Source organism: Pseudophryne corroboree, chromosome 3 (genome assembly GCF_028390025.1).
Source record: "Pseudophryne corroboree isolate aPseCor3 chromosome 3, aPseCor3.hap2, whole genome shotgun sequence".
Classification (NCBI taxonomy): domain Eukaryota; kingdom Metazoa; phylum Chordata; class Amphibia; order Anura; family Myobatrachidae; genus Pseudophryne; species Pseudophryne corroboree.
Window position 1 is genome coordinate 188,982,539 of NC_086446.1, and position 13,471 is coordinate 188,996,009.

The 13,471-nt window shown below is 45.3% G+C and overlaps 1 protein-coding gene across 12 annotated transcripts in view; it reads left to right on the forward strand.

Moving 5' to 3' along the window:
• ZMIZ1 (zinc finger MIZ-type containing 1) overlaps positions 1-13,471 on the forward strand; it is a 455,946-nt gene that overhangs the window by 351,757 nt on the left and 90,718 nt on the right. The window lies entirely within an intron of this gene.

Here is a 13,471-nt window from a genome sequence, read left to right on the forward strand (position 1 = left end):
CTGTGACTACAACTCTGGTTTCAAATGACACTAAACATTCTGAAAGCGTGTTAGTTCTGCTTTCTGTGGGCACCGTCTTGTATTTAGTTTGGTACGATATGCATTTGTCTTGTTACCTTGTTTCTTTATGTTCCTTTTATGTCGGAATCACCCTCCTGTGGGAATCCTCATATCTTCCTTTTAAATTCTTTGGCTCTTCTGAATACAGTTTATTCACTGCTTCCCTTATTTAGTGTCTGCAGGTGTTTTCATCTCTTTCAGTATACTATAGTCTTACTCATGCTCCTACAACATATGCTGTCTTGGGTTTATAGATCTTCCCTTCTGTGTTCATCCTGCATCTGATCAACTTTTATTATTTAATTTTCTGTATTGCTCCTGTCCTTTCTACCCTATGCTTCCTTATATATTCATCTTCACCTCATCCCGTTCTCTGTCTCTTCTCTTCTAGAATCTCTTCTTCTGACTTTCCTTTATTTCACCCTCTGTTCATCTCTCTGTGTTTAAGATCAGTTTTCTTTTGTTTCTTTTTTTTTTTTTTAGAGTGGCTCAGTGTGTTTGACTGCTACTCCTAAGCTCTCTGTTTGCAAGCCCTGGAGGTGTGAAAGATGGCAGGGAATGGGGAGATAGTTAATCAATAACCACAAGGTCAGACAGACAGTGTCAGCTTTAGTGCTCCCTGTTAGGAAGCAGCAGCAGAGGATTTGTAGGGACTTGTAAAGGCTTAAAGGAACACCGAGCAGGCTGTCTGGGAAACCCAGATTGATTTTTGCTTTGGTAGGTAATGGAGACATCTACTGGTGAAAACACTAATGTACCTTGGATAACATTATGGAACTTATTTGTGTGATTTTACTTTTATTTCTCTATCGTCCTAGTGGATGCTGGGGTTCCTGAAAGGACCATGGGGAATAGCGGCTCCGCAGGAGACAGGGCACAAAAGTAAAGCTTTTCCGATCAGGTGGTGTGCACTGGCTCCTCCCCCTATGACCCTCCTCCAGACTCCAGTTAGATTTTTGTGCCCGGCCGAGAAGGGTGCAATTCTAGGTGGCTCTCCTAAAGAGCTGCTTAGAGAAAGTTTAGCTTAGGTTTTTTATTTTACAGTGAGTCCTGCTGGCAACAGGATCACTGCAACGAGGGACTGAGGGGAGAAGAAGTGAACTCACCTGCGTGCAGGATGGATTGGCTTCTTGGCTACTGGACATCAGCTCCAGAGGGACGATCACAGGTACAGCCTGGATGGTCACCGGAGCCGCGCCGCCGGCCCCCTTGCAGATGCTGAAGTTAGAAGAGGTCCAGAATCGGCGGCTGAAGACTCTGACAGTCTTCTAAAGGTAGCGCACAGCACTGCAGCTGTGCGCCATTTTCCTCTCAGCACACTTCACACGCTGTCACTGAGGGTGCAGGGCGCTGGGGGGGGGGCGCCCTGGGAGGCAAATGTAAACCTATATACTGGCTAAAAATACCTCACATATAGCCCCCAGAGGCTATATGGAGATATTTAACCCCTGCCAAACTTCACTAAAGAGCGGGAGACGAGCCCGCCGGAAAAGGGGCGGGGCCTATCTCCTCAGCACACAGCGCCATTTTTTCTCTCACAGAAAGGCTGGAGAGAAGGCTCCCAGGCTCTCCCCTGCACTGCACTACAGAAACAGGGTTTAAACAGAGAGGGGGGCACTAATTGGCGATATAAATATATATATAAAGATGCTATTAGGGAGAAACACTTATATAAGGTTGTCCCTATGTAATTATAGCGTTTTTTGGTGTGTGCTGGCAAACTCTCCCTCTGTCTCTCCAAAGGGCTAGTGGGGTCCTGTCCTCTGTCGGAGCATTCCAGGTGTGTGTGCTGTGTGTCGGTACGTGTGTGTCAACATGTATGAGGACGATGTTGGAGGAGGCGGAGAAATTGCCTGTAATGGTGATGTCACTCTCTAGGGAGTCGACACCGGAATGGATGGCTTATTTAGGGAATTACGTGAGAATGTCAACACGCTGCAAGGTCGGTTGACGACATGAGACGGCCGACAAACAATTAGTTCCGGTCCAGGCGTCTCAGAAACACCGTCAGGGGTTTTTAAAAAAAAAAACGCCCAATTACCTCAGTCGGTCGACACAGACACAGACACGGACACTGAATCCAGTGTCGACGGTGAATAAACAAACGTATTCCTCATTAGGGCCACACGTTAAGGGCAATGAAGGAGGTGTTACATATTTCTGATACTACAAGTACCACAAAAAAGGGTATTATGTGGGAGTGAAAAAACTACCTGTAGTTTTTCCTGAATCAGATAAAATAAAATGAAGTGTGTGAAGATGCGTGGGTTTACCCCGATAGCAAATATTGGCGTTATACCCTTTCCCGCCAGAAGTTAGGGCGCGTTGGGAAACACCCCTTAGGGTGGATAAGGCGCTCACACGCTTATCAAGTGGCGTTACCGTCTCCAGATACGGCCGCCCTCAAGGAGCCAGCTGATAGGCAGCTGGAAAAATATCCTAAAAAGTATATACACACATACGGTGGTTATACTGCGACCAGCGATCGCCATCAGCCTGGAGATGCAGTGCTGGGTTGGCTTGGTCGAATTCCCTGACTAAAAATATTTTATTGATATAGAGCATTTAATAGGATGCATTCTATATATATGTATGCGAGATGCACAGAGGGATATTTGCACTCTGGCATCAAGATAAGTGCGTTGTCCATATCTCCCAGAAGATGTCATGGACACGACAGTGGTCAGGTGATACAGATCCCATACGGCACATGGAAGTATTGCCGTATAAAGGGAAGGAGTTATTTGGGGTCGGTCCATCGGACCTGGGGGCCACGGCTACAGCTGGGAAATCCAACCTTTTTACCCCAAGTTACATCTCAGCAGAAAAAGACACTGTCTTTTCAGCCTCAATCCTTCCGTTTCCCATGTGGGCAAGCGGGCAAAAGGCCAGTCATATCTGCCCAGACATAGAGGAAAGGGAAGTAGACTGCAGCAGGCAGCCCCTTCCCAGGAAAAGAAGCCCTCCACCGCGTCTGCCAAGTCCTCAGCGTGACGCTGGGGCCGTGCAAGCGGACTCAGGTGAGGTGGGGGGGTAGTCTCAAGAGTCTCAGCGCGCAGTGGGATCACTCGCAAGTTGACCCCTAGATCGTAGACCCCAGGGGTACAGATTGGAGAGTCGAGACATTTTTTCCTCGCAGGTTCCTGAAGCCTGCTTTACCAACGGCTCCCTCCGACAGGGAGGCAGTATTGCGAAAAAATTCACAAGCTGTATTTCCAGCAGGTGATAATCAAAGTACCCCTCCTACAACAAGGAAAAGGGTATTAGTCTTCCACACTATATTGTGGTACTGAAGCCAGACGGCTTGGTGAGACATAGTCTAAATCTGAAATCTTTGAACACTTACATAAAAAGGTTCAAATCAAGATGGAGTCACTCAGAGCAGTGATAGAGAACCGGAAAAAAGGGGACTATATGGTGTCCCTGGACATCACGGATTACCTCCATGTCCAAATTTGCCCTTCTCAACAAGGGTACCTCTGGTTCGTGATACAGAACTGTCAATATCAGTTTCAGACGCTGCCGTTGAATTATCCACGGCACCCCGGGCCTTTACCAAGGTAATGACCGAAAAGATGATTCTTAAAAGAAGAAAGACATCTTAATTATCCCTTACTTGGACGATATCCTGAAAGGGGCAAGTTTCCAGAGAACAGTTGGAGGTCGGAAAAGAACTATCTAAAGTAGTTCTACGACAGCACGAGTGGATTCTAAATATTCCAAAAATCGCAGCTGTTTTCCGATGATACGTCTGCTGTTCCTAGGAATGATTCTGGGCATAGTCCAGAAAGAGGTATTTCTCCTGGAGGGGAAAGCCAGGGAGTTATCCGACCTAGTCAGAAACCTCCTAAAACCAGGCCAAGTATCAGTGCATCAATGCACAGGAGTCCTGGGAAAAATGGTGGCTTCTTACGAAGCGATTCCATTCGGCAGATCTCACGCAAAAACTTTTCAGGGGGATTTGCGGGACGAATGGTCCGGATCGCATCTTCAGATGCATCAGCGGATAACCCTGTCTCCAAGGACAAGGGTGTCTCTTCTGTGGGGGCTGCAGAGTGCTCATCTTCTAGAGGGCAGCACATTCAGCATTCAGGACTGTGTTCTGGTGACCACGGATGCCAGCCTGAGAGGCTGGGGAACAGTCACACAGGGAAGAAATTTCCAAGGAAGTGTGGTCAAGTCTGGAGATTTCTCTCCACATGAATATACTGGAGCTAAGGGCAATTTACGATGCTCTGAGCCTAGGAAGACCTCTGCTTCAAAGTCAACCGGTGCTGATCCAGTAGGACATCATCATGGCAGTCGCCCACGTAAACAGACGGGGCGGCACAAGAAGCAGGAGGGCAATGACAGCAAGGATTCTTCGCTGGGCGAAAAATCATGTGATAACACTGTCAGCAGTGTTCATTCCGGGAGTGGACAACTAGGAAGATTTCCTCAGCATGAATGAATTCCACCCGGAAAAGTGGGAACTTCATCTGGAAGTTTCCACATGTTTGTAAACCGTTGGGAAAGACCAAAGGTGGTTATGATGGCGTCCCACATGAAGCGCCAGGTCTAGAGACCCTCAGGCAATAGCTGGGACGCTCTGGTAACACCGTGGGTGTACCAGTCGGTGTATGTGTTCCCTCCTCTGCCTTTCATACCCAGTGTAGGGAGAATGATAGGAAGGAGAGGAGTAAGAACTATACTCGTGGCTCCGGTTTGGCCAAGAAGAACTTGGTACCCGGAACTTCAAGAGATACTAGAAAGGATCTTGATTCAGCAAGAATCATGTCTGTTCCATGACTTACCGCAGCCGCGTTGACGGGTGAACGCCGGATCCTAAGGGAAAAAGGCATTCCGGAAGAGGTCATCCCTACCCTGGTCAGAGCCAGGAAGGAGGTGACCGCACAACATTATCACTGCTTAGGTGAAAATGTGTTCCATGGTGTGAGGCCAGGAAGGCTCCACGGAAGAATTTCAACTAGGTTAATTCCTACATTTCCTGCAAACAGGAGTGTATATGGATCTCAAATTGGGGTCCATTAAGGTTCAAATTTCGACCGGTCGATTTTCTTCCAGAAAGAAATTGGCTTCAGTTCCTGAAGTCCAGAAGTTGTTAAGGGAGTACTGCATATACAACCCCCTTTTGATGTCTCCAGTGGCACTGGGCGATCTCAACGTAGTTTGGGATTCCTAAAATCACATTGGTTTAAACAACTCAAATCTGTGGATTTGATATATCTCACATGGAAAGCGACCATGCTGTTGGTCCTGGCCTCGGCCAGGCGAGTGTCAGAATTGGCGGCTTTATCTCACAAAGCCATATCTGATTGTCCATTCGGACAGAGCAAAGCTGTGGACTCGTCCCCAGTTTCTCCCTAAGGTGGTGTCAGCGTTTCACCTGAACCAGCTTATTGTGGTACCTGCGGCTACTAGGGACTTGGAGGATTCCAAGTTGCTGGATGTTGTCAGGGCCCTGAAAATATAGTTTCCAGGTCGGCTGGAGTCAGGAAATCTGACTTGCTGTTTATCCTGTATGCACCCAACAAGCTGGGTGCTCCTGCTTCTAAGCAGACTATTGCTCGTTGGATTTGTAGTACAATTCAGCTTGCACATTCTGTGGCAGGCTTGCCACAGCAAAAAAATATGTAAATGCCCATTCCACAAGGAAGGTGGGCTCATCTTGGGCGGCTGCCCGAGGGGTCTCGGCATTACAACTCTGCCGAGCAGCTACGTGGTCGGGGGAGAACACGTTTGTAAAATTCTACAAATTTGATACCCTGGCAAAAAGAGGACCTGGAGTTCTCTCATTCGGTGCTGCAGAGTCATCCGCACTCTCCCGCCCGTTTGGGAGCTTTGGTATAATCCCCATGGTCCTTTCAGGAACCCCAGCATCCACTAGGACGATAGAGAAAATAAGAATTTACTTACCGATAATTCTATTTCTCGGAGTCCGTAGTGGATGCTGGGCGCCCATCCCAAGTGCGGATTATTCTGCAATACTTGTACATAGTTATTGTTACAAAAATCGGGTTATTGTTGTAGGAAGCCGTCTTTCAGAGGCTCCTTTTGTTATCATACTGTTAACTGGGTTTAGATCACAAGTTGTACGGTGTGATTGGTGTGGCTGGTATGAGTCTTACCCGGGATTCAAAATTCCTCCCTTATTGTGTACGCTCGTCCGGGCACAGTACCTAACTGGAGTCTGGAGGAGGGTCATAGGGGGAGGAGCCAGTGCACACCACCTGATCCGGAAAAGCTTTACTTTTGTGCCCTGTCTCCTGCGGAGCCGCTATTCCCCATGGTCCTTTCAGGAACCCCAGCATCCACTACGGACTCCGAGAAATAGAATTATCGGTAAGTAAATTCTTATTTTTTTGCTAATGTAGTTAGTAAGCAGGGAAACCAGACCTACAAAGCTGGTATAACTTCTATTTGCTTAATATTTTATATTAAAGCTGAAATTCTGCAGGCTGCAGGGTCCTTTTATACACTGAAAGATATACGAAATTTAAACCCAAGGACATAAATGGGCTTTTAAAAGCCACTAAATGTAAATACTGTACATGTTGAATCATCCTAGCAAGTTCACAGATGTCAGCCTACCATGGGTTCCTGCTTCTCAATTCCAGCAGGTTCATGTTAAGGGGCCAAATCTGTTAACTGTGAATACTATCTGCGGAAGCCACGGGCTACATTATCGTGCACTTCACTATCCGCGGATGCCACGGGCTACATTATCGTGCACTTCACTATCCGCGGATGCCACGGGCTACATTATCGTGCACTTCACTATCCGCGGATGCCACGGGCTACATTCTCGTGCACTTCACTGAATGTTTACGTTATGTGAACTCCTGAGAGTCACTCAATTCAATTGCAAAAATCTATTTGCATCGCCTGCAGCAATATCGCGCAGTAAAGCCCAGTACACACTCCAGTATCTGTGGCGGCGGGGTGCTGGTATCAGCTTGTGCATAGACACTTTCCGATGCGCGCGCTGGGGGGGGGTGTCGGGGGGAACGAACGCAGCTTTTGTTAACGAGGACCTCCCTTGTCTGTACATGTTCAGATGAGGGAGGGGGTTGTTAAGCCTCTAGATTTTTAAGTTGTTTGTTTTTGCAAATTTCAAAAATATTGGGATGAAACAGTTACAACCCCCCCTCCAATTGTAAAGCGAAACGGAATATGCTGCGCTATATGAGAAACTGTTAAGAAATAAATAACCCCCATCTGTAAGTTCAGAAACTCGGACCCATCTAAGACCCCAAAATACATGCTTTTACCAAATTCATGTAAAAATAACATGTAATTATTGGCCAAATTATGCTATTTGAACATCTCCAACTTCATGATTATAAATTGGAAAAGGCGTGCGGTAGATTTTGCACTCTATCCCAACACTATTACTTTAAAGCCGTGGTTTCCAAACTTGGCCCTCAAGGAACCCAAAAAGTTCAAGTTTTTCATGTCTCCTCACACACCCGCAAGTGAAATAATTAGCTCCACCTGTGGACCTTCTATAATGTGTCAGTGAGTAATGAATACACCTGTGCTCCTGCTGGGTGACCTGGAAAACATGAACTGTTGGGGTCCTACTCTGAGGCTGCAAATTAAAATCCGTGTGAATAGGGAAAAGTCACGCACGTGGTAATGGAAGCTGCAGGTAATTGAATATGACCTAAAAGTATATATGTTGCATGGAATTTTTGTGTGCATTTTTTTTTGCGCATTAGTTTCACTTAGTAAATGCAGGCAAATTATTATATAAGAGAAACAAATATTTGTATATGTTTAGTATTTTAGGGATGCTTATTTCCCAAGAAGATCTCACTTCACTTCTTGTCTATGCCCTAAGTCTTGGTGCATTTTGTATCTATAATCCAAAATATGGAATTTAGATAGAAGGAATGTATCAATGTGATGGTTACAAAGGATATCCATCTTCACTCAGTATTCTTTGTGTGTGCACATGTATACATACAGGAGGATTAGAGGTGGTGGCTGCACCTTTTCAATCAATGCAAAGTCTTATGTTGTGTCTTTCTCCAGAGCCCCTGGAGAGTAATATGATATACACAGGCTGTAACACAGGGGTAGTGAGTATGTAATAACCTCCTCACCAGAGTCGAAACTAGTGGTCAACAGGGCTCTATCATCAGAGGCTAATCCTTCTGTTGTGTGATTTACTGTGGGCTGCATCCCTCCTGCTGCGGTAAATAGAAGCACTACATTACGCTGCATGAGAGCAAAGGCGATGGATTTCCTTTCAAATAATTGTCTACCTAAAAGTTTGGCGAAGTTGCAAAGCCTTGTACAGAATAATTCAATAAATCTGTGTATTTGCCTTTCTCTTACACCCTATCCATTGTCTCATTTCTAGCAGCAGGGCCCAATCAGTTTATATCGAGACCAGGCGTAAATTGGAGCTGAGGTGATTGGTTGATTGTTAAACTGATATGTGGATATGTTTGAGTGTATTATATTGTGGTGGTATAGGCCAATTACCGTATATACAGTAGTGTTGCATTTGTCTTTTTCATATGATAACTTATATGTAAGATATTGAAAGAGTCAGATTTGCAATATAAAAACAATTATCCACCTCTGTAAAACTGTGCACTGGTATTCTGATGCGTTAATACATTTCCTCCATTTATATTCCGACAAAATACACACAATTCAGTCCAATATAGTCAATCAGTTATACCTAGACCTACCAAAAGAAGAAGGTCTTATTTCTTGTTGGGGTGCTCCATTATAATAGAGAATTGAACTGACTAGCACTCTCAATTGATTTGATGACGAGGAAGTTAACAAGTCCAGTCCTCCAGGATAGTAAGGGAAACTGGTTGGATACTGTTCAGATTGCATAACTGTAGACATTAAATCTTTATTGCAAACAGTTAAAATGAATAGAAAATGGGATTAAAATGCTAAATATTAAAAGTTATATGGTATGACCATGAAAATTACTTGTGTCACTTGGACAAAAGGATCAATACCTCATTTCCAGAATATAGTTTATTAATCCCTTTTTTTTCAAAGGATCCCTGAGAATATTAATGTTTATTTCTAGTATTCCGTGTCCATTATATTTATGCACCTAGGTGACAAAAAAAGGAATAACTTCAAATGTTGTAAAATGATTTATGAGAGCGAAAGTGTAACTGCTCATTTTTACTATAGTTAAACTTTCAAATGGTATTGTTATAATACATTCGAAACGAGTAACAAAATCTGTTTTCATTTACCCTTTTTGTGTTGTGTAGTGTAGCTTTATAGCAAATAGTATCCTGAACATTGGTACTAGTGACCGTAGGTTTATGGCTCAGTCCTCACCTGCAGGCTTCCGGTCTCCATGGCAACAACACCTAATATTCCTTTTTTGTTGTTGTTTTTGTACTAAAGCTGTATACAAGATTGTGAAAGGGTTAATTCATTTTCAGCAGTAGCGTACTAGGAATCTGCTGCTGCTTAGTTGCAAATAGGTTACATGCCAAATATAAAATACCTTGCATATATTATTTATTCTGTAGCGGTGAACAGTGCTTAAAGTGGTCCTAGAGAGGTGTGGAACTCCCCCCTCCCATGAAATAAAGGTATTGCGAGGGGGCGTGATCACAAAATAGTAATAACGCCCACAGTAGTAGCACACCTAATACACATAATGCCCGGGTATGAGTCGTTGGGTCGACTCAAATTAGGTCGACAGTCATTAGGTCGACCACTGAAGGTCGACATGGGCATTAGGCCGACATGCACTAAGTCAACATGGGAATTAGGTCGACATGTACTAGGTCGACAGGTGAAAAGGTCGACATGGGTTTTTGGACTGTTTTTGGTGTCATTTTCTTAGTCAAGTGACGGGGAACCCCAATTAGTGCACCGTGTCCCCTTTGCTCGCCATGCTTCGGTTACCATTCCAATCGTAGTCCACGTGGATCGTCAAGTATGAAAAAATCCCAAAAAATTATTATTATTATTTTTTAAAAACAAAAACTCATGTCGACCTTTTGACCTGTTGACCTAGTACATGTCGACCTATTGACAATGTCGACCTAATGCATGTCGACCTTCAGTAGTCGACCTAATGACTGTCGACCTAACTACCGTATCCCTAATGCCCACAGTAATAGCACCCCGTAATACACATAATGCTCACAGCAGTATTGAATTGAATTGAATTTATTATCATTAAATATTCAGGTATGAACAAACAATGAGATTTCCGTATGAGTGAGACAGAATTCACAAGTACAACACCAATAAAACACCATAAAATATTTTTAAAATATTTGTAAAAGCCGTAGGAACACCACATAAGCAGGTATTACGCTCTTATCTACCCCCTAAACCATTAAGCATATTAATTGCCCCAGGGAAAAAACTGTGCCTCAACCGACTGGTCTTACACAACAAAGATCTATAACGTAACTTAGAAGGAAGCAGGGTAAATACCCCATAATGGTACTGGTAGTGCTCACAGTGGTAGTGCCCCTTATATAGAGCCCATAGTAGTGGTGCCCCTTATGCAATGTCCCCAGTAGTAGTGCCCCTCATGTCCTCAGGAGTGATGCCCCTTATGAAGTGCCCCTTTACAATGCCTTCATTAGTAGTGCCCCCATTAGTAATGCCCTTAATGGTAACGCCCCTGTGTAGTATTGCCCCCAGTAGTAATGTCGCCTGTAGTAATGCCCCCAGTCATCTAGCCCCAGTAGTTATGTCCCCCCCCCCCCAGTTTAGCCTCCAGGGTGATGCCCCTGCTGTTATGACCCCAGTAGTTTCTCCCCCTTTAGTTTAGCCTCCCAGTGGTAATGCCCCCAGTAGTTTAGCCGCAGTAGTAATGCCCTTCTGTAGTTTTGCCCCTGTAGTTTAGCCCCCATGTAGTTTGCCCCTGTTAGTAATGCATCCAGTAGTTTAGCCCCCAAGTAGTTATGCCCCTAGTAGTTTAGCCCCAGTAGTGTAGCCCCTGTAGTTATGCCCCCAGTAGTTTAGTCCCTGTAGTTATGCCCCTAGTAGTTTAGCGCCTGTAGTTATGCCCCTAGTAATTGGCCCCCTTGTAGTTTAGCCCCCTGTAGTTTAGCCCCAAGTAGTAATGCCCCCCGTAGTAATGCCCCTCCGTAATAATGCCCCTCCGTAATAATGCCCCCCGTAGTTTAGCCATCCTGTAGTAATGCCCCCCCGTAGTTTAGCCATCCTGTAGTAATGATCCCCGGTAGTTTAGCCATCCTGTAGTAATGCCCCCCGTAGTTTAGCCCCTGTAGTTATGGCCCCATGTAGTTTAGCCACTGTAGTTATGGCCCTAGTAGTTTAACCCCCAGTAGTAATGCCCGCAAGTAGTAATGCCCCCCTGTAGTTTGCCCCCCAAGTAGTAATGCCCCCAGTAGTTTAGCCCCTGTAGTTATGCCCCCAGTAGTTTAGCCCCCTTGTGGTAATGCCCTTAGTAGTAATGTCCACCTGTAGTTATGCCCCCCTGTAGTTTAGCCCCCAAGTAGTAATGCCCCCTGTAGTTTAGCCCCTGTAGTTATGCCCCCCAGTAGTTTAGCCCCTGTAATTATGCCCCCAGTAGTTTAGCCCCCCTGTAGTTTGCCCCCAAGTATTAATGCTCCTGTAGTAATGCCCCCAGTAGTAATGCCCACCTGTAGTTAGCCCCCTTGTAGTTTGCCCCCAGTAGTATTGTCCCAAAGTAGTAATGCCCCCATGTAGTTTGCCCCCTTATAGTTTGCACCCAGTAGTTTGCCCCCAGTAGTAATGTCCCCAAGTAGTAATGCCCCCCTGTAGTTTGCCCCCAGTAGAAGCACTCACATGTATAAAAAAACAAAACAACACACCATACTCACCAAGCCCCGCTCCCGCGTTCGACCGCTGCAGTCTTCCTGGTGTCCGCTCCTCAACACTATGAGAGAGACGTCATGACGTCTCTCCCATAGCGCACTCTGACAGAGCTGGAAGCCGGAGCTCAGTAGTGAGCACCTGCCTCCGGCTGACGCTGTGGAGAGAGAGCCGGGCGCCCACTGGTAACACAATCTTGGTGGGCGCCCAGCATCTCCACTACTGTGTTCCGGCTCACTTTAACCCCTGGCAGTGAATGATTTGGTTATGTGGAGGTATATAAGATTGTTAGTGGGAGGTCTGACTGCTTGCTCATGTTAAACAAGGATGGCACATTATTTACACCATTTGTTACTGTCAAGAATGGTAAAATGTAAAGTTGTAGGAAGATTGATATATTATCTTCCACTTGGAGGAGGATTTACACTGGACAGTGGCGGTATGAAATCCTCAGGAGTCAGGAGAAAGTCTTATTAGTACATGGAACAGGCTGGCACAATGCACTGTGATAGCTCACAGTGACAGCATCCTACATGAGTTTGATGGTGTGTGTGCACGCCTGTGTGTTTCTTTCACTATCTATTAAAGTACAATATAATGAACGTAAAGTAACATTTAGAATAACTAGTAACTTAATATAATGTTTACATTCCATTGACTGAAAAAACACCACCATCAAAGCTATCTAACAAGGCTAGAATGTTTCCAAATGAGGTGCATACGAATCATCCTACAAGTAAAACTAGCAGACCGTTTAGGGAAATGTAAACATCCGAAAACTCTGTCAAGACCAATCCACAATTGAATCCTATATTAAAAGACAGTGTTTAAAGTAGTTTAGACATGTCTGCAGAATGGAGCCTAAAAGAATACCATACCAGTGCCTACATAACACACGCCCGGATAGATGTTTAAATAGCACGTGATGCTCCAAAGAAATCCTGGCTAGAGTTAATTGCCCCGACCTTTACCCAGTGCATTTCCCCATTAATGATGCCAAGCAAGCCACCCTGAACCAATCACAGTGTGCATGCGATTATGTGAGATTCCCAGTGCCAGCAAGTTTACCCTAATGGTGCTAACGACAATGAGGGCTACTGTATTAAGTCTAAAGGCCCGTACACACTGGTCGATATATCGTCCGTTCTCTTGAACGGCCGATATATCGCGGGACCGTCGGCCAGTGTGTACGGCCGATACGTCTGTGAACTCCATCGTTCACAGACGTATCGCGTCGGCCGCGCAGCACAGCCGACGGCCAATATATCTACCGATGTATTGGCGTGTCGCTGTGTGTGTACGGGGCGGTTGGCCTGCCGCCCGTACACATGCTGCGGCGGCCGGTGGTGATTGACAGGTGAACTGGGCGGGCATGTGTACACGCCCGCCCAGTTCATGACGTCAGTCCCCGACGGATCGGGCAGTGTGTATGCACAGCACACTGCCCGATCCGTCTATAGATATATCTGCAGATCAATTGATCTGCAGATATATCTATTAGTGTGTACCCACCTTAAGAAACAACACCCAAGATGACCATACTTACATTCAAGATCTTAAAGTGTTTATTAATTAAATGTTTATCCAAAGT